Source organism: Haemorhous mexicanus, chromosome Z, assembly GCF_027477595.1.
Source record: "Haemorhous mexicanus isolate bHaeMex1 chromosome Z, bHaeMex1.pri, whole genome shotgun sequence".
Classification (NCBI taxonomy): Eukaryota; Metazoa; Chordata; class Aves; order Passeriformes; family Fringillidae; genus Haemorhous; species Haemorhous mexicanus.
Window position 1 is genome coordinate 21580099 of NC_082381.1, and position 14900 is coordinate 21594998.

The 14900-nt window shown below is 49.5% G+C and overlaps 1 long non-coding RNA gene across 1 annotated transcript; it reads right to left on the reverse strand.

Annotated features, from left to right (window-relative positions):
- Positions 1 to 388: 388 nt before the first annotated feature.
- Positions 389 to 2906, reverse strand: LOC132322339 (uncharacterized). Its single transcript, XR_009485099.1, has 3 exons — positions 2286 to 2906; positions 1805 to 1922; positions 389 to 1452 (listed from the first exon to the last, which is right to left on the reverse strand). It is a non-coding gene; the product is annotated as an uncharacterized LOC132322339 (long non-coding RNA).
- Between the last annotated feature and the right edge of the window lie 11994 nt (positions 2907 to 14900).

Sequence of the window (14900 nt, forward strand, 5' to 3'; positions counted from 1 at the left end):
CAGACTCACAGAGTATCCCCACATCTCCTCGGCCACATTTTCTCTCTTTTTTTCCTTGTGAATGATTGCTCCTGACAGGGTTGCTCCTGCTTGGAGTTCTGCTCTCAGTGGAGTCCCGGAGTTTTCTCAGCAGGCCTCTGCAGCGAGTTCTGAGCCAAGGCGTGGCTCTGCTGCCAGCCCAAATCTGCCCTTCCCTTGCCCAGCCTGAGTGCAGGTGGGGCATGTGCTGGCCATGGCCGGAGATTTCCATGGCCAAAATCCTCCAGCATTTCCATCTGCTCGTGGCTTTGGGTAGCACAAATCACACAACAGCCATCGCAGCTGACAAATGGCATTTCCTGCAGATTGCCACAGCCGCACTGCTGATCCCCAAATCCACCAGAATCAATTTCAGTTGAAAAATGTCATTTATTACAAACTGCTACACCCATGCTGACAATACAGAACTCAACAGATCTCAATTTAGGGTAAAAACAGGAATTTATTAGATTATTACAACCAGTCTATGTAAAAATCTACAAATACCAAGTTCACTTAACCAAACTTGATTTATTGCTAGCCTCTACTATACACAACTCACTATACACAAAGATCAATTAGGCGTTTAACAACTTAATTTATTACATATTACTACAAATGTAGACCCCAAAGACAAATACAAAAATAGGCATTCCTTCACTAAATAGCCTTATACTAAGAATTTAATAGTTATGCAACTATACCTCCCATACATCTTTAAATAGAACTAAATACATACATATATGCACATATAAAAAAATACATCTATATCAATCTACAGATGTAAATATAGATAGTATATTACAGACTACATACTATATACATATATATATATATAAATGATACATAAACCCCAGCTATCCATACATACACAAACATTACAGTACCAATCTAAACATCAATCCAACTGCATCCATACAAATATACAGCTATACATCAGGAGACATGAGTAAATATCATTACATAGAAATAGGTCAATATACAAAAAAAATATAATTTAGGCATATCGACCGACACAAATACCAATATACTAATTTTAAAAGATATATACTGAAAACTAGATCAATAAATATAAACACCTACAAAGCTGTACACATATGGAAAAAGAACTAAACACAGATATTACAACATACATAAAAAACTAGATACATATTTACATAAATATGCAACTGCAAATGCATATATATCTATACGTCCATATATACAGAATACATTCATAAATATAAGAACATATGTATAGAAATAGACCTATACAAATAGCAAGCTACATATGAAAATATAGATGCAATTATTAGTTAGTCCATGCAAGTCCGTGTATCTTTACACAGCACACGAAGCAGAAGGATCCCAGCTGCCCCATCTTCAAAGCCTCTCCCTCGGTCTCCTCCTCCCGTGCAGAGCAGCTCTCCTGGACAGGGACAGCAGATGGGACATCTGGCAAGCAAAGGGAACACTGAGTGAGTACGGGGACGTTTCCCTTGGCAGCAGCTGCACTTCCCTCAGGGAAGAGGAAATCTCAGAGCCTCCCCAGGAGGGTTAGAAAGAAAAAGCAGGCGAGCGGGCCAGGCTGTGGTGAGCGCGGCCGCGGCGGGACCGTCCCGCAGCCCCGGCAGGCCGGCACAGCCGGCACAGCTGCCGGGCCCTGCCGGCACAGCTGCCTTGGCCAACGACAGCCCCTGTGCCGGCCGGGGCAGCTGCGCTGCGCGGCCCCAGCACGGGCAGTGCCCACGGCCACAGCCCACGCTGCCCTCAGCCCCACCCTGCCTGCCCAGACCTGTGGCCTCACCCGAGCTCTCTCCAGGCTGGCAGCAGCAGGTCCCCAATCCCTGCTCCTGCTGCTGGCCTTCAGCTTCTCCCTGCTGGCTCCTGTCAGTCTCTGGCTGTCCTCGAGGTCTTCTATGCAGCTGGGGCAAAAGTGGAGGCTCTGCAATTGGTTCCAAGGCCTGGCAGAGCTGCAGTCCTGGAGCCCTCTGTGCTCCCTGCTGGCTCCATCCATCCCTTCAGCCCCGCCATGCTCTCACTGAACCCCCAGCGCCCTTCAGTTTCTTCAGGCCCTCGCAGTCCTCTCATCCCCTCAGTCCCTTTCTGACCCATCCCATCCCATCCCCCTTAGACCTGCCAGCCCCTCAGCCTGTGCCACTTCCCTGTCACCTCAGTGTCACCATCGGCCTCGGCTGCCCCACAGCCCTCAGCCCCAGCAGCAGCTCAGGCTCCCCGTCCCTTCAGCGCCACCGCCCCCTCAGCCCTTTCAGCCCCCTCTGTCTCACCGTTCTTCAGCAGCTCCTCAGGGGACAGTGCCTGGGGCCAGCGGCAGCTCCCACCGCTCCAGGGACAGCCGGGGCTGGAAGCGCTGCTCTGGCCGGCCCGGCCGCCAGCTCGGACCCAGCACAGGGAGAGGGGACACAGGGGGCACAGGGGGAAAAGCAAGAGGTGAGAAAGGCAGCCGAGGGGGTAAAGAGGTAAAAATGCAGCCAAGGCCTACGCAAACAGCAAGCTATCCATCAATCTATACATCTAAACACTCATATTCCTCTTACTATGCAACTGTAAGCATTTATAAATATAACTTCATCTATATCTTTTTTTCTGGACTCTACACAAAAAAAAATTAAACTCTGAAAATCTGTAAGTGTAAATTTATAATAAAATCTATCACTTCTCTAACTGAATACATATCCTTATTTTACTCTACAGATCTATCAATATATGCTTATATAAAAAGAACACTCTAATCTATAACTAGAACTATACCCTTTGATAAATAAAAACATAGGAATCTATAAACATATTTACAAACAGAGGAATTCTACCTGCCCGATGGTCACGGGCTCTCCTCTGTCTCCTCCTGCCATGCAGGGCAGCCCTCCTGGAGATGTTGGTCAGATGGCATCTGGGAAGCCAAGGGAACGCTCAGTCAATATTGGCCCTTGTGCACCTTTCCCTTGGACAGCAATTGCCCTTCTACCAGGGACTGCCAAAGACAGCCTGAAAGGCAGACTCTCACTTGGCAATTTGAAGCCTGCCCTTAAAAGAACAGGGACCATTCCAAGTGTTCAAAAGTGTGTTTCAAAACACTGAAGGATCTCAATAAAGTCTCAGCACTCGCAGCGCAAAGGGCACCCACGAGAGCTTGAAACACACACAGCCCCAGGAGTCACAAAGAAGCCCAGCCTTGTTCTTTCTCTGTGCTGACCGACAGACCTCAGTCCTCACTGAAATGCCTGAAGCTGAGGGCTGCTGGGAGCTGAGTCATGAACCAGCTCCATTACCAGGGCCATCTACCAACTGCCCCCTGCAGCGAGCAGCAGCTGCTCCAACTCGACCATCGGCTCTGGCAGGAAGGGCTGCGAGGGACAGAGCTCCCTACGAGGCCTGCAGGCTGCACCAGCTTGGCTAAGGAATGGATCCAAAGCGCTCCCTCTCTCCTCTTAGGTCTCCCTAATCAGGGAGCCTTAATCAGGGCTCATTCCAGTTTTCCCTTCTGATACTGGACTGACTGTGATGTTTCACTTGGCTGGCCTCTGATGTTCTGCTCCTTGTTTTTCTGGTGGGTCAGCACCAATACCAGCAGACTGGTACTACACTGAGTCAGTGATCTGGACTTCTAGCCTGACTTTTTGCTCTTTTTTTCCCCTGTTCCTTCAAGAGTTGCTCAGCCTGGCCTCCCCTGACAGCCTGCAGCAAATTTATCCACCGATTTCAGCACAAGGCTGGGACACCCAACTTGGTGACACAACTCCCCCAAGGTCAGCTTTATTCCCTGCTCTCTTGCCACGGCACAGGACTCAGTGCCAGAGCCTCTGGAGAGGTGTGGAGGGCAGGGCTAAGGCAGCTTGTGCCAGTGCAGGATTTGAACTCAAGGCACCAAGAAGCACCAAGCCTGCTCAGAGCAGCCATCTCACACCTCTCTAAACCAGTGAGGGCTCTGTCCTTACCAGGCTCCTCGGGCTCCTGGGAACCGTTCCTGCAGCTCTCGGTGCCAGATGCAGCTTCCTCTGCTGCAGCTCTGTCCACAGGCTCCCCTCCTGAGGAATCGGGGGCAACACTGACATTGTCCTGAGCAGAAAAACAGAAAGAAAGGAACCCAAAGATCACTCACAATTTTCCTGGAAACACATCAGGGATACGATAACTCTCCTTCTCCACTCCCAAAGAACATGGAGCACGGAGGAGGGAACACTGCCCATACGGTTCACATGAGCAGCCTTTTAAACTCAGGATTCAGGTGGCCAAGGTGAAACTGAAGCTCTTACAAAATGACCTTTGAGACAAAACCTGCGTACAGCAAACCAGAAGACACCAAGAGAGGGGACGTGCCCTCAAGCTCTGACCCTGGCTCATGCCAGAGCTGGGAGAAATCAGCCAGCAGAAAGCCAGGGGCTCTTCCTGCTGCCAGCAAGGACAGAGCTCGCTGCCAGCCCTGCCCAGGGCTGGGTGCTGCAAACCCCCACACAAAGCACACATTTCTGCCTGGGCGTCTCACCACCCCCAGCCAAGCGCTCATACAACCCAGCACGAGGTGGTGCTTTTTGGAGCCCTCTGCTGCTGCCCCATGGTTATGATCCAGGCAAACATTTATGCACCCAGGCCATTCCCAGGATCACATTTGTGATCAGTGGCAAAAATCTGGACATTGGGACTGCGGGGAAAAAACCCAACCCAAAAGACAGGAAAAGCCAGACAACCAAGTAGTGTTTCTATTCCAACGAGGAAGTAAATGTCCACAATGAAACACCTGCAAATTACATTTGGACACAAGGATATTCTCACTATGACCAGTTCCAGAATATTCATCTCTTCTGTGACAGTCTGGCCATCAGAACCCCTAAAGATTCTAAAGATAGTTCCGAGCCTGCAACGTTTCCTTTTATTACGGAATAAAATGCTTCTGAAAACTGCTAAGTCTGACTTTACAGAAGACAAAAATGATGCTACTTGAGAAGAAGGTATTGGTGAATCCAAAAAAATCCCTCTCCCCACCTTGAGTCTGCTCTGGCTCATAATCATAAATGTACTGGAGGCAATGGGTCAGCACATGAACAGAAAGACAGACATTCTTTGGCCAACACGTATAATAATCTGCAAAAGGACAGAGAGCTGCAGCTCCAGCCCAGCCACGGCTCTGGGAGCACATACAGGCACGGCAGGGCTCACACAGCAGCAGCTACAGCTGCAGTCCTGCCCTTGCCTGGCCTTGGCCTTCCCACCCAAAAGAGGCATAGCCCACACCTGCTGCTGGAACAGAGGCACCTCTGGCATGCCCCTCCCTGCACGGGACACTTGGCCTTCAGTGGCAATTCTCCAAACACTCTTCTCTTCCTTCCCAGCAAGAAAAAAACCTCTTTTTCATTTCTTCTTCATTCCCTCTGTCAGAAATCTTTCTTTAGCAAGAAGAATTAAATAACTAAATCATGATGAAATAATTTCAATTAAAGAAGCCTTTGCTTCTCCGCCATGTAACCACGTTTGAAAGCTCTCAGTCCAGCCCCTTTTATCCCCATCCAATGCAATTACCTGAGCAGAGGGAGATCTTTCAGACAGGGACATCCTGATCTCCCGAATCATCTTCTCGACGGCAAGGCCTAGATCTGCTGGCAACCATCTCTCCTGCCCAGGTGCGTTCTGTGCTGAGCTGCAGGCCGTCAATGCTGCACAAGCTGCACTGCCAGCTGGAGCGCTGGGCCCTGAAGTGCCCGGGGTGGCTGCAAGAATCCAAAGGCGTTGGTCAGGCTCCACAATGTGGCTGCAGGACACAGAGCTCGAGTGCTGCCTTGGATCAAACATCACGGGAAGCAGCCAGGAAAACCAGGCAGAGAATCTTTTGGCCTCCTAGGTGCCCCTTCCCGGTAGGCTTGACAACTTCTGGCCGACAATGAGAAAGCCTTATGGAAAACTACTTCAAAGGGTCACTTTTCCTAACCTTTGGCAAAAGCGAGGCTACAAGTCTTTTCCTACCTCGTGGGTCGTAGGCTGGCGGCTGCTGCTCCCTGGGGAGCTGCCGGAAGCTGCAGGGCTGGATGCCGAGTACGCCGCGCTCGGCCGGAGGCAGCTGCTCCCCGTAGAGCTCCTGCAAGTGGCTGCGGGGCCCCTCCCGGCCGAGCGGCCGCGGCTGCTCCCCGTGGAGCCCGAGGAGATGGCAGGGCGGGATGCCGAGCACCTCCCGCTCGGCGGGCGGCGGCCGCTCCCCGTAGAGCTCCTGGAAGCGGCTCGGCCCCTCCCGCCGGGCCGGCCCCGGCCGCTCCCTGTGCAGCAGGTGGAAGCTGCAGGGCGGGCGCCGGGCGAGCAGCGGCCGCTCCCCGGGGGGCTGCTGCAGGCGGCCGGGCCGGGGGCTGCGCAGCTCCCGCCCGTCCGGCAGCGTCCGCTCCCTGTGCAGCAGCAGGAAGCCGCTGGGCGGGCGCCCGGCCGGCAGCGGCGGCCGCTCCCTGGGCAGCGGCCTGAAGCGAGCGCGCCCGTGCCGCCCGTCCGGCAGCGGCCGCGCCCCGGGCAGCTGCTGGGAGCCGCAGGGCGGGCGCCGGCGGCCCTCCCGCCCCGCCGCCGGCCGCTGCCTGTTGGCCGCGCTGCGGCGCTTGATGCGCAGCAGGAGGTTGGGGCGGTCGCGGCGAAAGCAGGGGTTGCTATAGTGGAGCCAGGCCCCGGCATCGCCCGGCGCAGCCGAGCCGAGCCAGCCCGGCACCTTGTGGAAGCCGTAGCGGTAGAGCTGCCGCACGAAGCTGCGGAACTGCGTGGCCCGGAAGGTGTGCGGCAGCGGGGCCCGCCCATCGCCACCGCCCCTCTGGGCGTCGCCCGAGCTGAGCAGCTCTCGCTCCAAGAGGGAGCGGTCGATGAGCAGCCCCGTGGCGCGGCTGTCCCAGCGCACGGAGCGGACGCGGGGACTGTTGGCCAGGCGCCAGAGCTTGGCGGGGAAGGTGCTGGCGCGGAGCCCGGCGGGCAGCGACAGCTCCGCCATGGCGTCGATCGCCGACTGTGGCCGCAACGCCCGCAGCGCAACGGCCGCGGCTGCGCCGGCGGCGCGCGGCCTGAGGGGGGCGCTGCGCTCGGGTCCGCGCGCGCCCAGCGCGGCCCCGGCGCGGGCCGGACTTGGCGGGGACGAGCGCGGCAGAGCCGGGGCTGCGGGCACAGCGCGGGCGGGGCGGCTCCGGGGCCGGCCGGGCTCGGCTCCGCAAACCCTCTCTTTCTCCGGCTGCAGTCATCCTGCTGCCTTTGCTTGGCAATGCAACCCCAAAGCACCAAGGCAAGGAAGATAAAACGTCCGCTTTCCAGCCCCTCTTGATTCCCGGTGTTATTCCTGCGCAGGTCCAAGACTTCTCATTTCCCTTCCTTCAACTCCATCAGATTCCCCTCAGGCCAATTCTTTAGCCTGCCGAAGACCCTCTGGATGGCAGGAGCATTTGGGCTGTCAGCTGCTCCTGCCACTTTCGTGTTCTCTGCAGACTTGCTGAGGGTAAACTGCTCCTCCAGGCGGGCCATGAATGAGGACATTAAAGAGTATCTGCCCCAGCATCAGCCCCTGGGGGTCAGAGCACCCGGGACTTGCCTCCAGCTCTACTTTGTGCCACTGATGACAGCCCTCATCCATTTTCCAGCCTTCCTCGCTGGGCATTTTGGCAGTTTGTGTTTAAGGCTGCTGTAGGAGGCTGTCTCAAAGGCTTGGGTGAAGCTGGGGTAGACATCATCCATTGCTCCACCCATATCCATCAGTCTGGCTGTCCTGTCACGGGCATTGGGTAGGTTAACCATTACTCCCAATCAACTTCTCCATTTGTCTGGAATGGTTTCCAGGATTAGTTACTCCATCCCCTGTCAGGGGATGGAGGCAAAGCTGACTGACCTGTATTTTCCTGTCCTCCTTACTCCCTTGGAAGAAATCAGTCTATTAGAGCAATTCTGGCTGTTTCTAGCTAGGCAATTCCAGCACAAATAACCAGTAAGAAAAATCAAGCTCTGAATAGAGTCTGTTAAATTCTTTTTTCTGCTACCTTTCTAGGCCACAAAAAGATCTAGTTTTCTTTCCAGTATTAAAAAGCTGATTAAAAAAACCCACAAGACAAAAGTCTTCTTCATAGAATATAATTATACCTATTTTTCCAAAGACACGTAACTTAGATTTTCTTCCAGGATTAGACTGAGATGATAGGACTTGAGAGCTTCCCAAATTTTGATATTTTTGTTGTCTCCAGCTGTTTGGAAAACTGTTCGAACACATTGAAGACGTAGTGCTTTTGAAAATGCCATTCTGAATTTTGTATGCTTGTCTTCCATATAAAAGTACCTAGAAGAATTTTAGGAAACCTGTAGCAAGATCCCTTCCTTTCAAAATGAGGAAATGCCAGAGTTTATTTGATCTTTGAATTTTTATCTTGAGTTTCTGATTCCCATATTTTTATATGCATGTGTATCTTTTTTTACTATCGTGGTGACATAGTCCGTTTTCCTGCAGATCCCAAAATCATCAGTGCTCAGAACAGCCGGTGGACAACTAATCAATATTCTTTTTCACCTCTTTTATTTCATATTAAACTCAGACACCATTGATCTCTTGGGAATCCAGGACAATGCAGGGAAGATTCAGCTATCAAGCCCTGTGAATTCTCTCTTCTCTCCTTTTCCATTCCCCTTGTCCTTCATCTCTTGCCTGACCTCAGGGCCCTTTCCCCTCCTGTCAGGCCCTCTGTTTGCTGCACTGCAGTGAAGCTCTCAGCTGTGGGTTCCCCAGCGTGGCAGCTCCAGGCTGGGAGCAGCAGAAGCCAACTGTGGCTGAGAGCTCAGACACGCCCTGGGCCAGCTCGGCTTTCAGCTGCCAGGGCAGCACGGAGGGAAAGGGGGCACGAGAGAGCTGAGGACGCTGCCAGAGCAGCTCTTGGGCAGTGCAGGGTGAGAGTGGCTTAAACTGCAGCTGAGCCCCACTGCGGGGGCACAGGAGGCTGCTCTGCCACGGCCGGGGCTGTGCCATCCATCCAGGCAGGAAGGCAGTGCCAGTGGGCTCTGATGGGGGAGAGCAGGCTCCACCCATACCAAAACTTGGTCAGTCCTGCTAAAACCTCCCTTTGTCCTTCTGTCTGAACATTGAGAGTGGTTTGCAAAACAGAATGGAGGTGACACGAGACAATCAGTTGTAACCTGTAAACAAATTTCCACGGGTTTTTTGTTTGTGTGGGGGTTTTTGGTATGCTGTGGTGTTTGAGTTGGGTTTGGAGTTTTTTGCATGTGTGTGAGGCTCATATGTGTCCTAAAGTTCTTGTGCATTCATGAGGCTGTGGAGTGGCCTCCACGGGGATCTCCTTGGCCATGCACAAGCCCAGAGAGCAGCACTGGCACCTCAGGCCAAGCACAAAGGAGCACAGGATGATCTGCAGGGTGCTCTGTAACTGGTATGGCACTTTGAGCTGTTGTCCAGTGTGTAAGAACGACATCCCCTCTTCTTCAGATTCTCCTGAAAATGCCCACTGTGGTTGTTTTGTGTGATGCAGCTCTCTTAAGCCCCTATCACACTGTATCTGCAGGAGCATTCACACAGATGTTTGCTAAAACAATTCTGCTCCAGCTGAAAAGCACCGGGTACCCTGAGCAATAGCAGTAGGTAAATGGACATAGAGAGACTTCAGGAGAAGAAGCAGTATTAAATGCATGATGATTATGGAGATGTGAAAATACAGAAATCCCCCAGTGGTTGTACAGCCCACACATCTCCGCTGGGTTCTGCAGAAGGGCAGCAAATAATGCCCAGGTGTGGAGACCATGAACTGGTGCTGCACTTTATCATTTGGCAGAGCTGTGGGAGGCAGGGATTAAGGGTGATTTTGGAACAGGAAGAAGAAAGGGACAGACAAATCCCAGGTGGAGACAGAGTGGCACTGCTCTGCTGACCCAAGCAGAGCAGGGAACAAGTTGGAAATGAGTGGGAAAAAAGTGTTTTGTAAAAGGAAACCATGCTATATAGGCATCAGTGTTCTTGCCACAGCACACAGATCTTAGAGCATGAATATACATCCCATTGAAATATTCCTGCAAAGTGTTAGAACAATTCCTTTACGTGTGTTTATTTTCACAAACATACCTATGAACAAATAAAAAACCTGCACACTACATGTATCATTAACAGGACACTCTGTAGATTCTCACATTAGCACTTGCATAATTATCTATGATACTTGCAAACATTTAAAGATCTTTGTTCTCCGTTTGCTTCTCTAAAACTCACCAAATGTAATGAAATTCTCTTTTGAAACTGCAGGGCCTGCTGTGTGGCCACACAGGCCATTCTTTGCATGCTGACAATCATCTTTTCCCTGTCTGTAAGTCACTGATACATTAATTGCTTATCTGAACTTGAAGGGGTTCATGAGTCACTCTGAAGATAAAATAAATACTAAGGAGCCAATTTGAATGGAATTCCTGTCCTCTGCCTCCTAAAGCTGAAGGTCTGTATTTATTACCTGTCAGAATAAAGTCTTGATGCCTAATGAATGGGAAAATACAAAATATGCTGACTAGATCACCATGTTCCAAGGGATCATTGCATTTCAGTCTTATTTGACCAAACCAGTGATCCAAGTGAGAAAGGACTGGTCAATTACGACAGAGAAAGCAGGTGAAAGACATGTCTAGGTCTGCTGCAGCTGGGGTCACCAATGAAGTGTGTGGGTTGTGAAGTTGGGAAGGGATTCCAGATCAGATGATTTTAACTAACTTGCATTACTAAATGCATGATCTTCAAACAAACACGTTGGCAACGAATATCACAACATAAGAAATGTTGGTATTCCTTGCACTGAGCAAAGGAAGGGGAGAAGGAAGGCTTGGAGTTTCCAGGAGTATCCAAATAAATCTACTTTATTCTGGATCAATATGGCATTTTCATGAAGCAAAAACATTAAGTGGAGGGCTCTTCACCCATTCCATTTTTTACTAAAATTCAGTGAAAGGTACTATTTTGGAGCGTAAAATCTTTCATGTTGAAAACACGAGTGTGGCGAGAGGTTTTGAAGGCTGGGCCAACGACAAATCACTGTTGAAAATCCAAGTCTAAAACTTTTCAAATGAAATGACCCAGGATGAAGTAGGAAACACAAGTCCTTCCCTTGAACCTTTTCTTGCCTCTTCTAGCTCATTCCTGAAAGTGGCAGGCAAAGAGGATCCCACAGAAATCAGAGGAGCATCAGGGTCTATCCCTGAAAGGCAACTGTAGATGTGAAAGAACTTGGGAATTAGAGGGACATCACTGAGCCACTTGTGGGTCCAAGTGTTAGTGAAGAACCCTTTTGCAAAGAAATGCCAGCTTCTCTCCAGGAAGTTGAGCAGCAGGATATTATGGCTCTTGTAGCTGGCAGGAATAAAGCAGATAAAGCAGGAAATTTGTGGGAATGAAGCCTGGTATTCACTGGTCACAGCAGGATGAAGAACCCATTTGATCAGACTCTGGCTCTTAGTAAGAAAGGGAGAAACCTCTCTTTATTATCTTAGGTCCAGCTGTTCACAGTCAGAGGTCGTATCAGCTGCTCAGCAGAAGGCACAGGTTTAACTCCAGCTCATCACGCCTGGAGGCAGCCCTGGAAGTGCTCCTGCACCTCAGCTGGTGGCAGAGCACAGGGACACCCGCATGCCCTCTTTAGACCCCAGTGTGCCATAAACTAAAGGCATCTCCCCGAGCCAACCACCCAATGCAGCCCTTAGCACAGAGCATGTCACGGCCAGTGACGTCTGCATGAAAGAATACACAGAAAAGTACAATTGGAAAACATATTGGGGGCTCAATGAAAACCAGAAAAAATTCAGCCTTTGGTACTTACCTTCATAAATGAGCATACATACCAGGTCTTTCCCCTAAATCGTGGTTAAGCAGTCTGCACTTTTTATAGCAGTGTCCTAAAATTCTTCCCTTCACTCATTCCCAGCTGGCAGAACTCTCACACAACCTGTTTTTTCTTCTAAGTGGTGGGAATTAAAAGGGCAAGGAGACCTGCTCCTTTTGGATGCCTTTATTAAGTGATCAGCTCTAGGGGGGGGAGAGGGGTCACATACACTGCCACTGCTCCCTTTGGCGACGCAGAGGAGGAGAGAGAGAGACAGTTTTGCTTTGCAGCAGAACTGGGGCTTCCGTCCTCGCGGGCGTGCCTAGGAAAACAACGCTGGCTCGTTGTCTAGGGTCCTCATTCTGGTCCAGTTCTAGTAAAGTCACAGTGACACCTAAAAACTTGCTGGTAGAGTAGGAGAACTTTCTGTTGATATGGCTCATAGCTTGGCTTGTTGAGTTTTTCTCTGTTTTTACGGCCCTTTGGTTTGAGTTCTTAGAATGTCTCTTCATTTGCATATTTCCCAGGGATGTTATTGGGCGCCATCTTAGGGAGCAGGGGAAGCACTGCCCAGCTGGGGGCAACAAAGATATCAGTAAGGTAGGGGATTGAAAGTTTAACATCCAACAACTATTAACATTCTTAACTGTTTAACACTTCTAATTGTATCAACTTATGAACGTATTCTTAACAGTTACAGTTTCAACTTAACATTTAACACCTCTGATTATATCAACCTCCGAACTTGTTCATAACACTCACCATCTCCATCATTCTGTCCTCCAGGTGACCAGTTCAGGCTGACAGCTCACAGCACATCTGCTGAAACCCAGCTTCTCTTTTGGTAGCTTCATTCTTCTTATGACCATCCATTCCTTTCTCCTTCCAGGAGAGTTCTGAGTTTCCTCACATCAGCAATACTCTTCTTTTATCCAAGCAGGGCATCATGAAGGAAGCTCTCTATGCTCCATAGTCCTAACTAAATAAAGCCTTGCCAAGAAAACCTCAAAACATTACATGTCCTTTCTATGGCACAGCTCCTCTTAAAACTCAGGGCATGGCTGAAGCTCTCCCTAAAGGGGATGATCCATCCCCTTTTTCCCTCCTTGTGCTGGTGTTCAGCGGGCTCCCAGGATGATGGAAGAGAGAGAATCTTGTTTTCATGTTTCAGAACGCTGATTTATTCTTTTATGATACATCTTCTATAAAAAATATATATTAAAAGTATACTAAAGTAATAGAAGCAAGGATTTCATCAGAAGCCTTGCAAGTGTTATAAATCATCAAGTCTGCAGCCAAATTTTTAAAAATATTTTGTAAAATTTATTAGATCTACAACCAAAAAATAAAATATTATTAAACCGCCAGAGCCAGGACAGTTTCAACCCCGGACTTTGATGCTGGGTGAACTTAGGTCGAGCCAAGGTAGTGTCAGCGTCTCCCCAGAGTGTCACACCAACTGCTCCAGGTAGCCAGCTTATATACAGTTTATTCTACCTGGAGCAGAAATGACCTAAGATTTCTGTATGTTCCTAAATATGTATAATGGGAACTAAACAGATGCAGTCCTGTACAAAAGTCAGTCCATAGGCTTGGATGGCTGTCTGGGCTCCTTGAAATGGTCTTCCTTTCAGCTGTAGCCAAGATGTTGCCTGTTTTTGGATGCTATCTCTCCCAGGTGTTGTTTGGTGAATGTTCTGTACATTGTTTGGAAATGGTCGCTGATAACCCAGGAAAGACTCATTCACTCATTAATGGTCATGATTTTATCTGGCTGAGTCTTGGAAATCTTTTGAAAATGAAAAGCCCTGCTTCTGGCCATGGGGGTCAGATGCATGGTTGGATCTTTATAATTTTTATACAATCTCCAAAGCATGTATTATCTACAACATATACTACAATCCCTCCCCATTTATTTTACCCATTTCATTCATGCTTCTACATTATTTATTTTTTATTTTTACCCACCACCATTGAGGGTTCCTCACAAGTGGAGTACCCCTTACACTATTCGGTATTCATCTTGTGGGATGACTGATATACTATACTACTTCTTTCTTGTTTGGATTGTCTTTCAAACCTTGCAAATGCTTCTGCAGCATCGCTGGCATACCTTCTCTCCCCGAGCCTCACAATCTTAGATGCAGCACCTCCGGAAAGCTCCCTCCGAGTCTATGGGGACTATTGCAATCTGCATTCCCCTGACTACAGAGTGGATCAGTCTGAAAAAACATGGAATCAGACAAGATAGGAATAGGATCCTGGCTACTGAACAGAGAACAAGAGATATTACTTTGTTCCACCATGCTCCATCAAATAAATTGTCCCATCAGGAGGACTGCAAAATCGAATTCCATTTTTGGATGGGGACATGGGCCACCTTTTTAATTTCGGCCGCCAAACCTCTTATGGTTTCCCCATAATCATCAATCTCAATGCATCATTCCAATTCATTAAATTTCCCACACACCCCTCCCTCTTTGGCCAACAAATAGTCTAATGCTATTCGATTTTGGTACACAAAGGCTCTCACCTGAGTGTGCTGCCGACTTAGTAAGTCCAGGGCTTCTGAGGTGTGATTTGATACAAGTTCCATAACTGCTTGCAATCTGATCAGCCTGTTCAGTAGGTAGATTGGGGTCCTATATCCATAGCTTCCATCCTGTGCCCACATGGCCGGCCCATAATAATCGATTATTCTTGCCACTGGCCACTCCTCTTCCCCCCAGGCTTGCCCCCCACTTATCACTGGTATCATCTTCTTCAGACTCCTCCTCTCCCTTTTCAAGGTCTCATACAATGGAGCCCCTAACAGATTGCTTTTCGTCCTCGGGAGAGTGAAGAAAACTGGCCTGATCATACCCAGAGTGCAAGACCCTTTCCACCTCGGGGGTAATTCGCTGTATCCCTCCTTTCCAGAGATCCAATAAATCCCATCCAGTGCTTTCCATTTAATGTCTATCTTCCCTGGGTCTCCCCAGAATTCTCTTACACTTTCCAAGGATTGGAAAGGGTAGGCTCCTAGACTTTGGACCCAGCATAATCCTGTTCTCTTCTCCCACTCACAATTTGTATCATTTTTCAGACTCCAAT